Source organism: Salmo trutta, chromosome 1, assembly GCF_901001165.1.
Source record: "Salmo trutta chromosome 1, fSalTru1.1, whole genome shotgun sequence".
NCBI lineage: Eukaryota > Metazoa > Chordata > Actinopteri > Salmoniformes > Salmonidae > Salmo > Salmo trutta.
The window spans coordinates 15,700,271-15,713,993 of NC_042957.1; the positions used below are offsets into that span (position 1 = coordinate 15,700,271).

Here is a 13,723-nt window from a genome sequence, read left to right on the forward strand (position 1 = left end):
TATTTTTTCGTGGAGCTGCATAAGTGTTGCTCCCCACTTTCTGGAGGATCAAGTTTTGAAATCAGTGGAACTAGAGTATGATAACTAAAGAGATGGAGAAAACACCTGTCTCCGGATTACATCTTCAAACTAAGGGCAACTGTGGTATGGCATTCCTGACAGGGATACACGTCCAGCATCATGCATGATGATGTATACAGGTAAGATAGTCTAGCGTTAGCTAGCTACATTTTCAGATATTACACGTTTCTAATTTTGACTGAAAGTGGTTTCATTTCAAACTAAGGTGTACTGTTAGCTAGCTAGCTAACGTTAGCTGGCTGGCTCCCTAGCTGACGTTATTATTTGTTTCCCAGAGCCGTTTGCTTTTCTATTTAGAGCCTAATGTTAGCTAGCTAACATTGGACCTGGTTGGTTAGTTCCCAGCACTGTGGCATTGTTGGCAAGCTGTTCATTGTTGTTTAACTAGCTAACATTAGATGGCTGGCTTGTTAGCTAACATTACGTGACATGTGTGATATTAAAAGTTGTTTACCTAGCTAGGTTCATTGTTTACCTAGCTAGCTAGCTATATGTCTTAAGCCAAAGTGTACTGTTAGCTGGCTGGCTCCCTAGCGGAGGTTATTGTTAATTTCCCAGAGCTGTTTGCTTTTCAAGTTAGAGCTTAATGTTAGGCATTGTTGGCACTTTGTTCATTGTTGTTTAACTAGCTAATGTTAGCTGGATGGCTCGTTAGCTAATGTTACGTGACGTGTGTACAACAATATGGCCGTTGTCAGTAAACGTCTGCAAAAAAAGCACAATTTCACATTTTGCTACATAAGACCGAATCCAGGTGTTGAGTCACAAATAGGGTTAGGTGGTATTCAGATTTTCATATCATCATACCATCCTCCTTTCATCCCGGGATATACAGTATTTCCGGCTTTGTACTCAAGGGGGCGCCAAAAACACAAAGCTCAGTACCATTAATGCTAGTTAGTGCTAGTTTGACCACCAGAGGGCATCTTTGAGAAGCATTTGATAGCTTTCATTAGTAGCTGTACTAGAGAATTGAAAACCTTTTTTGAAAGAACACAGTATATGGGACTGATTTTAAGAAATTTTGCTTAATTCATTTGATTAATATTATGGTGTTTCTATTCCAAGAAAAACGAAAAAAAACTGGATTTTTGTTAGGATGGAAGGGAAAATATGGCTCTGTACAACGTGATGGTTGGGAGTAGGCTAGAATGCTGGGCTATTTAGCGAAAGAATCCCCGTGTCGTGCGGGCACGTGGCAGACCGGGGTTCAAATCCCCAACAGGGAGGAAGGAGTAGGCAGTCCTTGTAAATAAGAATTTGTTAACTGATTCCTTATGTGTTATTTCATAGTTGTGATGTATTCACTATTATTCTATAATGTAGAAAATATTAAAAATAAAGAAAAAGCCTGGAATGAGTAGGTGTGTCCAAACTTTTGACTGGTACTTGCTTAATTTTATTATTATGGTGTTTCTACTCCAAGAAAAATGAAAAACCCTATGGGTTTCTGTTAGGATGGAATGGAAATGATGGTGCTGTAAAACGTGACGGTCGGGGTAGGCTATAGTCTTGTGCTATTAAGCTAAATAATCCCTGTGTCGTGCGTGGGCATGAGAGGGGCATGCAGGAGACCGGGGTTCAATTCCCTGACGGGGAGGAAGGAATAGGCTGTCCTTGTAAATAAGAATTTGTTCTTAACTGACTTGCCTAGTTAAATAAAGGTAAAAAAACATTTAAAAAAGGGTTGCTCTGTGCTACCCAGTGTGCTACTGTCCTCCTCCCTTCCCGATGGGCTAGGTCTGTCCTCTGTGCTACCCTCCTCCCTCCTCATGGGCTAGGTTTGTCTTCTGTGCTATCCTCCTCCTACCTCTTCCCCATGGGCTAGGTCTGTCCTCTGCGCTACCCTCCTCCCTCCCCATGGGCTAGGTCTGTCTTCTGTGCGCGGCTCTGCGTCCCATCCCATACCACCTGCCCTCGTGCCTTGAACCTCGCACGCTTTCAGTGGATACAGCTGGAGAACTGCAAGGCAATCCCATTGAGTGCAGGACCAATGACCAATATATAGTGTCCTGCTAATAACAGGGTTGATTATATACAGTTGAAAAAGGAAGTTTACATACACTTAGGTTGGAGTCATTGAAACTCTTTTTTCAACCACTCCACAAATGTCTTGTTAACAAGCTATAGTTTTTGCAAGTCGGTTAGGACATCTACTTTGTGCATGACAAGTAATTTTTCCAACAGTTGTTTACAGATAGATTATTTCACTTATAATTCACTGTATCACAATTCCAGTGGGTCAGAAGTTTACATACACTAAGTTGACTGTGCCTTTGAACAGCTTGGAAAATTCCAGAAAATTATGTTATGGCTTTAGAAGCTTCTGATAGGCTAATTGACATAATTTGAGTCAATTGGAGGTGTACCTGTGGATGTATTTCAAGGCCTACCTTCAAACCCAGTGCCTCTTAGTTTGACATCATGGGAAAATCAAAAGAAATCAGCCAAGACCTCAGAAAAAACATTGGAGACATCCACAAGTCTGGTTCATTCTTGGGAGCAATTTCCAAAAGCCTGAAGGTACCACGTTCATCTGTACAAACAATAGTGCGCAAGTATGAACACCATGGGAGCACGCAGCCGTCATACCGTAAATTACTAAAATGATACAGCTCAGGAATTGAGGTCAGGGCTTTGTGATGGCAAAGCCATATCCACAGTAAAACGAGTCCTATATCGACATAACCTGAAAGGCCGCTCAGCAAGGAAGAAGCCACTGCTCCAAAACCCCCATAAAAAAGCTAGACTACGGTTTGCAACAGCAAATGGGGACAAAGATCGTATTTTTTGGAGAATTGTTCTCTGGTCTGAAGAAACAAAAATAGAACTGTTTGGCCACAATTACCATTGTTATGTTTGGAGGAAAAAGGAGGAGGCTTGCAAGCCGAAGAACCCCATCCCAACCGTGAAGCACGTTGTGGGGGTGCTTTGTTGCAGGAGGGACTGGTGCACTTCACAAAATAGATGGCATCACGAGGATGGAAAATGATGTGGATATATTGAAGCAACATCAAGACATGAGTCAGGAATTTAAAGCTTGGTCGCAAATTGGTCTATCAAATGTACAATGACCCCAAGCATACTTCCAAAGTTGTGGCAAAAGGGCTTAAGGACAACAAAGTCAAGGTATTGGAGTGGCCATCACAAAGCCCTGACCTCAATCCTATAGAAAATGTGTGGGCAGAACTGAAAAAGCGTGTGCGAGGAAGGAGGCCTACAAACCTGACTCAGTTACACCAGCTCTGTCAGGAAGAATGGGCCAAAATTCATCCAACTTATTGTGGGAAGCTTGTGGAAGGCTACCCAAAATGTTTGACCCAAGTTAAACATTTTAAAGGCAATGCTACCAAGTACTAATTGAGTGTATGTAAACTTCTGACCCACTGGGAATGTGATGAAAGAAATAAAAGCTGAAATAAATAATTTTCTCAACTATTATTCTGACATTTCACATTCTTAAAATAAAGTGGTGATCCTAACTGACCTAAGACAGGGAATTTTTACTCTGATTAAATGTCAGGAATTGTGAAAAACTGAGTTTAAATGTATTTGGCTAAGGTTTATTTAAAACCTTACTTCAACTGTACATGTGAGAATATCCAAGGGGCTTTGATATCATTCTAAATTCATAACAATAATAATAATAATAATAATTGCTTTGTTTAAAAAATAACAATATTATGGAGATAATTGCATTTTCAAAGATGCGAGAAAAAGGCCATTCTTGAACATGGGGTGAGACATTGTTACTAGTTTGTAAAGAAAGACAGTTTGTTATTTAGTTGATTATTTGAATCAGCTGTGTAGTGCTAGGGCAAAAACCAAAACTTGCACCCCTTGGGGTGCCGAGAACCGAGTAAGTGAACCATTTTAGGGTCTCTTAAGAGCCATAAATGGGATTGTTCTTTGAAAAACCATACAGAAATCCAAAACCAGAAATGTTTGGTCCCTCCAAGACCAGAATTGAATAGCCCTTCTTAGGGATTTAAGCCTCATTTGCATAGTTCGCAGGGTGCCCTTCAAGTGAGTTACCATTGCACCCATGACTGTGTTTGCTAGTGAGAGAGACACGGTTGTTGCAGTCCTGTGGCCTTCACCAAGTGAGATCCAAAGTGAATATGTTGTCATAACACTTATTATTTAAAACAATACATATTTTTAAAGTTTTACCCTAATACAATAACATGCAACTCATAATTTGCCTGCAAGTCACATTATGCTGGCTTGCAAAGTGATGTGTATTTCCTATTGTGGATATCCAACATTTAGAAATGTTATTCTCCCACAACCTGCACTCAAAGTGACTGCCAGGGTTGGGAAGACTAAGGTATTAGAATACCTTAAACATCTAAACTTGAACAACCCATTCAGTAATGGGTTTCAAGTCCAAGTAACAGATTAGAATAGTTTAGAAAACTGTATGTTATTTACATTTGATGTGCATAAGATTAATTAATCAGTGTACATGCAAAACATAGGCATTGAAACAAACAATTCCAAAAATCAACCTGCAATAGAGCATGCTGGGAAATATGATACTGATGTGCATGGTTTTGGTTCAACTCTGGTTATTAACACGAACACTGGGGTTCTTTTACACCACTGAGTGTTAATATAACTCTTTACAGTATGAATTTAACTATTGAATCAACACTAGAAATGTTACACTGAAAGATCAACACTAGTTAACACTGGCCAATGTCCTGTGTGCTAAGAAAGGGACTTATTTGCAGGCATCCATACATTTCAAGAAACTTTTAGAATTCTGAAGAACCGTAGACTCAAAGGTTCTTTATCGGGCAAGAGATCTCCAAGGCACCTTAAGAGCTGACGAGGAACCATTTAAGAACCTTTGTCACGGCTGTTTAAAGGATCAGACCAAGGCGCAGCGTGTTTGTAGTTCCACATCTTTATTAAACCGTGAAACTAAATGCAATACACCAAATACTTAAAATAACAAAAACAACAAACCGTGACGCAGAGAGAAAACACACTACTCAAAATTAACAACCCACAAAACCAAATGGCAAAACCCTCTACATAACTATGATCTCCAATTAGAGGCAACGAGAACCAGCTGCCTCTAATTGGAGATCATCCCAACAACCCCAACATAGAAATAGAAACCTAGAAAAACAACATAGAAACAGAAAACACGAAAACCACCCAAAAACACCCCCTGTTACGCCCTGACCACTGTACTATAGAAAATAACATCTTACAAGGGTCAAGACGTGACAACCTTTATTTTGTCCAGTGTACAGTACCAGTCAAACTCATTCAATGGTTTTTCTTTATTTTAACTATTTTCTACATTGTAGAATTATAGTGAAGACATCAAAAATATGAAATAACACATATGGAATCATGTAGTAACCAAAAAACAAATCAAACAAATCAAAATAGATTTTATATTTGAGATTCTTCAAAGTAGAATATGTTTGAGATTCTTCAGTGTCGGAGTTGAATAGCCTCAGAATTGCTTCATCCGATATTGGATCGTTTTCATTGTCGCTCTCGTCACTGTTTGACCTTAACCCGTTCGGCAATTTCATTGGTCTAATGAAAGCTTTATGCTGCCAAAAAACTGAGCACGTCACAGAATGTGTTTTTTTTTGAAAAAACATTTGAAAGCGGGAAAAATCCATATATTAGCCGCGTCGTTGTTTAAGCCGCGAGGTTCAAAGCGTGGGAAAAAAGTTGCGGCTTATAGTCCGGAATTTACGGTACACACACACAAGCAGACACTCACGCTCACATACACACACACCTACACTGTGGAAACTAATATGCTTAGCCTACCCTAGTGGAATGTGGGAATTGCCAGGTGCGGTTGGCTCCGAACATCTGGAATGTGTGAAGGAGGGAGCGAGGGAGGAAGGAGGAGAGAGGGAGGAAGGGGGAGAGAGGGAGGAAGGGGGACTGAGGGAGGAAAGGAGGTGGGTGAGGCGGGTCAGTGGGGAGATTAGAGCTGTTCCAGCGCTCAGCTGAGGTTGAGTAGGCCGTGACATTTCCAATTTGCTCAGATTGATCGCCAGCCGAGTCCCCCTCTCCCTCCCTCCCCTTCATCCCTCCTTCTCTCCCTCCATCCCCTCCCTCCACCCCCCACCCCTCCTTACCTCCCTGCCTCCCTCCATCCCCCAGACAGTGCCTCCTGGACCTCCTCCAGGAATCTCTCCAGCAGCCTAAGAGATGTTAGTCCTGTTTGTTGTGCCAGGATTTCCAGGGTTTTCCACCCCTCCTCTCCCAGCAGTCTCAGGTCACCCAGCCTTAGTAAACCCACTGCCATCAGTTGCCTCTGCAGGGTGGCCACTGAACCGATCTCAAAGGGATGGCTGGGTTGTGGAAGATAGGCCCCTCCCAGGCTCCACACCCCTTCTCGTGTGGGCCTTAGCAGCTGCCAGGCCCTCAGCACTGCAGATTAAAAGTCTGAGAGACCTGCTGTACTCAGCCTCTTCAGCTTCATGAGGAACAGCTGCCGGTCCAACCCTAATCCGCCAGCTCTTCTCAGCAGCGCGGGGGGGGGGGGGAGGTTTATTCCACAAGGAGGATGCCACCAGGTTGTTGATTATCAGCAGCCACCTCCACCTGGCCAGTCTTGACACCACTGCCTGTGACAGCCCCTCCCAGTTCTTCCTGACCCATCTCTCCGAGCCCAGATACACCCTGAAAATATTGAGCCCTTCACAACCTCATTGCATACCCCCTGGAAGCAGAGGGGCCCTATCCCCCCATGCCCCACATAACAGAGCTTTGCTCTTTCCCCAGTTTACCTTAGCTGATGAAGCTCCCTCGTACACCTTCAGACTAGTCTCTAGTGCCTGCATATCCTGACCATCACAGACCATCACAGAAACGTAATCTGCATATGCTGACACTGCTATGCCTGTCAATACACCCATACCTGTCCAGCACACTCCCTGCAGTCTCCTGCGTAGCAGGCCCAAAAAAGGCTCAATGGCTAGTGTATATAACTGCCCCGATAGAGGGCATCCTTGTCGAATGCCCCATCTCACCCAGACTGGCCTACTGAGCCCCCCTCCCACCTTGACCATACATGACGCCCCAACATACAACATCTTCACACAGGTCAAAAACCTTTCCCCAAACCCAAACACAGACATCACATTAAACAGATACTCATGGTCCACTCTATCAAAAGCCTTATCTTGATCTAAAGAGACCAGTCCAAAGTTCTCTCAACAAGTCCAACATGTCCCTGATTAAGAACACATTGTCCGTGATTGAGCGTCCCCGTACGCAATATGTCTGCTTCAGTCTATTAGCGAGGACCTTGGCAAATATCTTGTAGTCCACACAGAGCAATGCCATAGGCCTCCAGTTCTTAAGTTCACACAAGTCCCCTTTTTTGGGCAGGAGAGTCAGAACCGCCCGACAGCAGCTCATTGGCAACTCTCCTACCCTGACGCACTCACGCAACATGCAAAAGAAATCCAGTCCAATTATTCCCCTGAATTCTTTATAAAACTCCACTGCGAGACCATCGACCCCCGGTGCACGGCCGGGGGACATCTGAGTTATGGCCTCTGCCAGTTCATGGGACAACAGGGGAATGTCCTTTTCATCCCTCTGTGCCAGAGAGAGCTTAGTGGGTTCTGCAAACAAAACCTGAGCACACATATGATCACACAGTTCTGCCCTATACAACTCAGTATAAAACTCCACAGTCCGCTCCCGCATCTCACCCACCACAGAGGTCACCCGCCCATCCGAAAGCCGTAGACAATGCATACCCTTGGCTTGCCCACTCTCTTTCCAAACCAAAGAAGGAGGAGCTAGGAGCATCCATCTCCTTGAGCATGGAGAGCCTAGCTCTTACAAGTGCTACCTTTGCTTTAACCTGGAAAAAACTGCCCAGGTCCCTACGTAATTCAGCTAAATTAGCCTGGAGGCCTACATTGCCTTGCCCCATCAGCTCTACCTCCATCTCACTAATACTACGTTATAGTTCCCCTAAAACTCTCCTAGCCTCTGAGGATGAGAGCGCTGTATACTGTTGACCGAAATGCCGGATTTTGACTTTTCCCACATCCCACCATTGACTCAGAGACTCATACTCATCTCTTCACTGCCCCCACCTTTCCCAAAAAGTCTAGAAACCTGAGCAAAAAGTGGCATCTTGTAAGAGCTTTACATTAAACTTCCAATAGGATGCCTGCCGAGGCCCTGGTGAAATAGACAGCCGAGCCATGGTTATGTGATGATCCGACAAACCCACCGGGAGAATGGTAGTGCCCAACAGCCTATTGCTCTGATTCCTGGACATGTTAAATCAATCAAGCTGCACTCACCCTAGCTCCAAAGACCTTCACCCATGTATACAGTCTTGTGTTGGGATGTCTAGTTCTCCAAACATCCACTAGGTCAAACTGCTTAATGATGTCCCTTTACACACCCACTGAGCCTGAATGAGACTCCTCCCCATTTTTGTATTTCATAAAATCCATTGTGCAGTTCCAGTCCCCGCCGACCACCAGCGTCTCCTCCGGCGCTACCTGTGAGAGTTCCTGTCTAAGACACCCAAATAGAAGTCCCCTCTCACTCCCTGTGTTAGGCACATAAAGATGCAGATGCTAAATGCTAAAAGCAGATGCTAAACTACAAGACTGTTTTGCTATCACAGAATGGAACATGTTCCGGGAATCTTCAAATGGCATTGAGGAGTACACCACATCAGTCACTGGCTTTATCAATAAGTGCATCAAGGACGTCATCCCCACAGTGACTGTACGTGCATACCCCAACCAGAAGCCATGGATTACAGGGAACATTCGCACTGAGCTAAAGGGTAGAGCTGCGACTTTCAAGGTGCGGGAATTTAAACTTGAAGCTTATAAGAAAACCTGCCTAAATGACTACAGACCCGTAGCACTCACGTCTGTAGCTATGAATTGCTTTGAAAGGCTGGTAATGGCTCACATCAACACCATTATCCCAAAAATCCTAGACCCACTCCAATTTGCATACTGCCCAAACAGATCCACAGATGATGCAACCTCTATTGCACTCCACACTGCCCTTTCCCACCTGGACAAAGGGAACACCTATGTGAGAATGCTATTCATTGACTACAGCTCAGCCTTGAATACCATAGTACCCTCAAAGCTCATCACTAAGTTAACCTCTTATGGCTAGGGGGCAGTATTTTCACGGCCGGATAAAAAACGTACCCGATTTAATCTGATTATTACTCCTGCCCAGAAACTAGAATATGCATATAATTATTAGCTTTGGATAGAAAACACTCCAAAGTTTCTAAAACTGTTTGAATGGTGTCTGTGAGTATAACAGAACTCATTTGGCAGGCCAAAACCTGAGAAGATTCTGTACAGGAAGTACCCTGTCTGACCATTTCTTGGCCTTCTTGATTATCTCTATCCAATACAGGGGATCTCTGCTGTTACGTGACACTTCCTACGGCTCCCATGGGCTCTCAGAAGGCGGCAAAAAGCTGAATTGTGGCTTTGCAGGCCCTGGTTGAAAAACATTAGCGCGTTTGGATAGTGGCCGGTCACAGTACTGTGAGACTCAGGCTCGTGCACGAGGGGATCCCATGCTTTTATTTTCTCTCTCTTTGTACGTACCCACGCTTTCCCGGTCGGAATATTATCGCTTTTTTACGAGAAAAATGGCATAAAAATTGATTTTAAACAGCGGTTGACATGCTTCGAAGTACGATAATGGAATATTTAGAAATCTTTTGTCACGAAATGCGTCGTGCGCGTGACCCTTATTTACACTTCGGATAGTGTCTTGAACGCACGAACAAAACGCAGCTGTTTGGATATAACTATGGATTATTTTGAACCAAACCAACATTTGTTATTGAAGTAGCAGTCCTGGGAGTGCATTCTGACGAAGAACAGCAAAGGTAATCAAACTTTTCTAATAGTAAATCGGAGTTTGGTCAGGGCTAAACTTGGTGGGTGTCAAAATAGCTAGCCGTGATGGCTGGGCTATCTACTCAGAATATTGCAAAATGTGCTTTCACCGAAAAGCTATTTTAAAATCTGACACCTCGATTGCACAAAGAAGTTCTGTATCTATAATTCTTAAAATAATTGTTATGTTTTTTTGTGAACGTTTATCGTGAGTAATTTAGCAAATTCACCGGAAGTTTGCGGGGGGTATGCTAGTTCTGAACGTCACATGCTAATGTAAAAAGCTGTTTTTTGATATAAATATGAACTTGATTGAACAGACATGCATGTAGTGTATAACATAATGTCCTAGGCATGTCATCTGATGAAGATCATCAAAGGTTAGTGCTGCATTTAGCTGTGGTTTTGTTTTTTGTGACATTATATGCTAGCTTGAAAAATGGGTGTCTGATTATTTCTGGCTGGGTACGCTGCTGACATAATCTAATGTTTTGCTTTCGCTGTAAAGCCTTTTTGAAATCGGACAGTGTGGTTAGATAAAGGAGAGTCTTGTCTTTAAAATGCTGTAAAATAGTCATATGTTTGAAAAATTGAAGTTTTTGTATTTTTGAGGAATTTGTAATTCGCGCCACGCCTATCATTGGATATTGGAGCAGGTGTTCCGCTAGCGGAACGTCTAGATGTAAGAGGTTTTAAGGATCCTAGGACTAAACACCTCCCTCTGCAACTGGATCCTGGACTTCCTGACAGGCCGCCCCCAGGTGGTGTGGGTAGGTAGCAACTCATCTGCCACGCTGATCCTCAACACTGGAGCCCCCCAGGGCTGCGTGTTCAGTCACCTCCTGTACTCCCTGTTCACCCATGACTGCATGGCCAGGCACAACTCCAACACCATCATGAAGTTTGCAGATGACACAACAGTGGTAGGCCTGATCACCTACAACGACGAGACAGCCTATAGGGAGGAGGTCAGAGACCTGGCCGGGTGGTTTCAGAATAACAACCTATCCTTCAATGTAACCAAGACTAAGGAGATGATTGTGGACTACAGGAAAGGAAGACCGAGCATGCCCCCATTCTCATCGACGGGGCTGTAGTGGAGCAGGTTGAGAGCTTCAAGTACCTTGGTGTCCACATCACCAACAAACTAGAATGGTCCAAACACACCAAGACAGTCGTGAAGAGGGCACGACAAAGCCTATTCCCCCTCAGGAAACTAAAAGTATTTGGCATGGGTCCTCAGATCCTCAAAAGGTTCTACAGTTGCAACATTGAGAGCATCCTGACTGGGTGCATCACTGCCTGGTATGGCAATTGCTCAGCCTCCGACTGCAAGGCACTTAAGAGGGTAGTGCATACGGCCCAGTACATCACTGGGGCTAAGCTGCCTGCCATCCAGGACCTCTACACCAGGCGGTGTCAGAGGAAGGCCCCATTGGAAAAGACCCCAGCCACCCCAGTCATAGACTGTTCTCTCTACTACTGCATGGCAAGCGGTACCGGAGTGCCAAGTCTAGGACAAAAAGGCTTCTCAACAGTTTTTACCCCCAAGCCATAAGACTCCTGAACAGGTAATCATATGGCTACCTGGACTATTTGCATTGTGTGCCCCCCCCCCATACCCTCTTTTCCGCTGCTGCTGCTTTATCATATATGCATAGTCACTTTAACTATACATTCATGTACATACTACCTCAACTGGCCCAACCAACCAGTGCCCCCGCACATTGGCTAACTGGGCTATCTGCATTGTGTCCCACCACCCACCACCCGCCAACCCCTCTTTTACGCAACTGCTACTCTCTGTTCATCATATATGCATAGTCACTTTAACCATATCTACATGTACATACTACCTCAATCAGCCCGACTAACCGGTGCCTGTATGTAGTCTCGCTACTGTTATAGCCTCGCTACTGTATTTAGCCTCGCTACTGTTATAGCCTCGCTACTGTATTTAGCCTCCCTACTGTTATTTTTCACTGCCTTTTTACTTTTGTTTTTATTTCTTTACTTACCTATTGTGCACCTAATACCTTTTTTGCACTGTTGGTTAGAGCCTGTAAGTAAGCATTTCACTGTTGTACCTGTTGTATTCGGCGCACGTGACAAATAAACTTTGATTTGATACACATTTATAAAGACAAAACCCCTGTTGTTAGACTGCTTGTAGTAAAAGCAGAAATTATCAGTCTATCAAAATGTCTTTATTTTGATATTTTATAGTTTATTCGCCATTAGTCAGCACCTCCACACAAACTTTTATTCTGGGTGTGCGCCAGCTCATGTTTTTTTTTTTATCTACTATAAGCAGTCTACCCATACACACCTCCTTTGAGGAGCAAATTGTTACAGACTGACCAGATACAAAAAGAACTGCCCCCCCTGCACTAACAGTTGTCACATGGCTCAACACACTTGTCCCTTTCCACCAGAGCCCCCAATCGACTTCATTCACAGAATCACTATGTGTCTCCTGCAGAAACAACACCTGTACTTTTTGGGGGTTTTACATATTCACCCAACACACTCCTCTTTCCCTCATCTCTGGCACCATTTATATTAAGCGAGCCTACCCAAAGAGTCTCCATAAGAAGTGGGAGAAAAGCCATCAAAGAAAGAGACCAATAGCAAAGCTCAAAAAGCCCCAGTGCCAGAAAGAAACTATTCATCTAAACAACGTCTGAAGGTAGCCGTTTACGCACTGTTGTGACCCACTTCCTAAACCTAAACCGTTTCCTGGTTGAGAGGACACCATGCCCCTCATTTTTCATAGCGTGTTTTACTGCTCTTACAAACTGTCGTGGAAATTCAGTATTGAGACTTGGTCATTTCTTCAAACAATCATCTTTATTTAATATTGATTAATTATTGCAATAATGAAGCCGTCAATCCAGCAGTTTTGACTGTCGGACCGAGTGCTTAACTTTTACAGAAATGCAGAGTTGTGTATATATAGTAGACCTAAACATTCTGTCATGGCTGTCTCCACCCTTCCCATGCAGACTAAGGGCCATCATAAGCCACTCTGGGTTCATCTCCTGGTCATCTGCCTCTGGTGTTGTTTTTAACCCCACCTTGTCTTAGTTTCCCACATGCCAGGATAATTAGGAATACTGAGGCCTTTGTTCTGCTCCTCCAGGCTCTCTCTTTCCCGGCTAAACATACACCATATCTTGTCTATGGAATGCAGGCTCAATGAGACCGGAGACATATGTCTCACATGCACCTCTAATCATAGAATGGAATGTGGCTGTTGGTTTTTATCACTAAGATATCCATCTCAAGCTCTAGTAAAACAATACGCCCGGATTAGCTGCAGCATGCTAGAGTGGAGACCATAAAACACGGCATTACTAGCACATGAATATCTTACTGTTTGTTAAGTAAATACAGTAATTGTTAAATATCCAACAAATCAGGTATGTATGTAATTTTCTATCACAAAACTTTACCGGATCTCAAAAATAATCCTCAAGATTAACTTTTTTCCCCTTGTTCTCATTCAGGAAGCTTGACAGTTCCCTCACCGTATACTTTGACCCCTCTGCCTGACTGGCTGTCAGCTCTGAACCCATTGAGGAGGAGTCTTAAAATAAATCCTCCTCATCGTCCTCTTCCTCAGACTCACCTTCCTCCACCTCATCTCCTTCTTCCATCCTGACCACCTGCCCTTTCTATCTAGTCGGGGCCCCAGCACCAGGCAAAGGTTCCTTAGTGCCCTTGACCACACCAGC

The 13,723-nt window shown here is 43.8% G+C and overlaps 1 protein-coding gene across 2 annotated transcripts in view; it reads left to right on the plus strand.

The window, feature by feature from the left end:
* Positions 1-13,723, plus strand: part of LOC115169440 (MAM domain-containing glycosylphosphatidylinositol anchor protein 2) — a 345,934-nt gene that overhangs the window by 313,682 nt on the left and 18,529 nt on the right. The window lies entirely within an intron of this gene.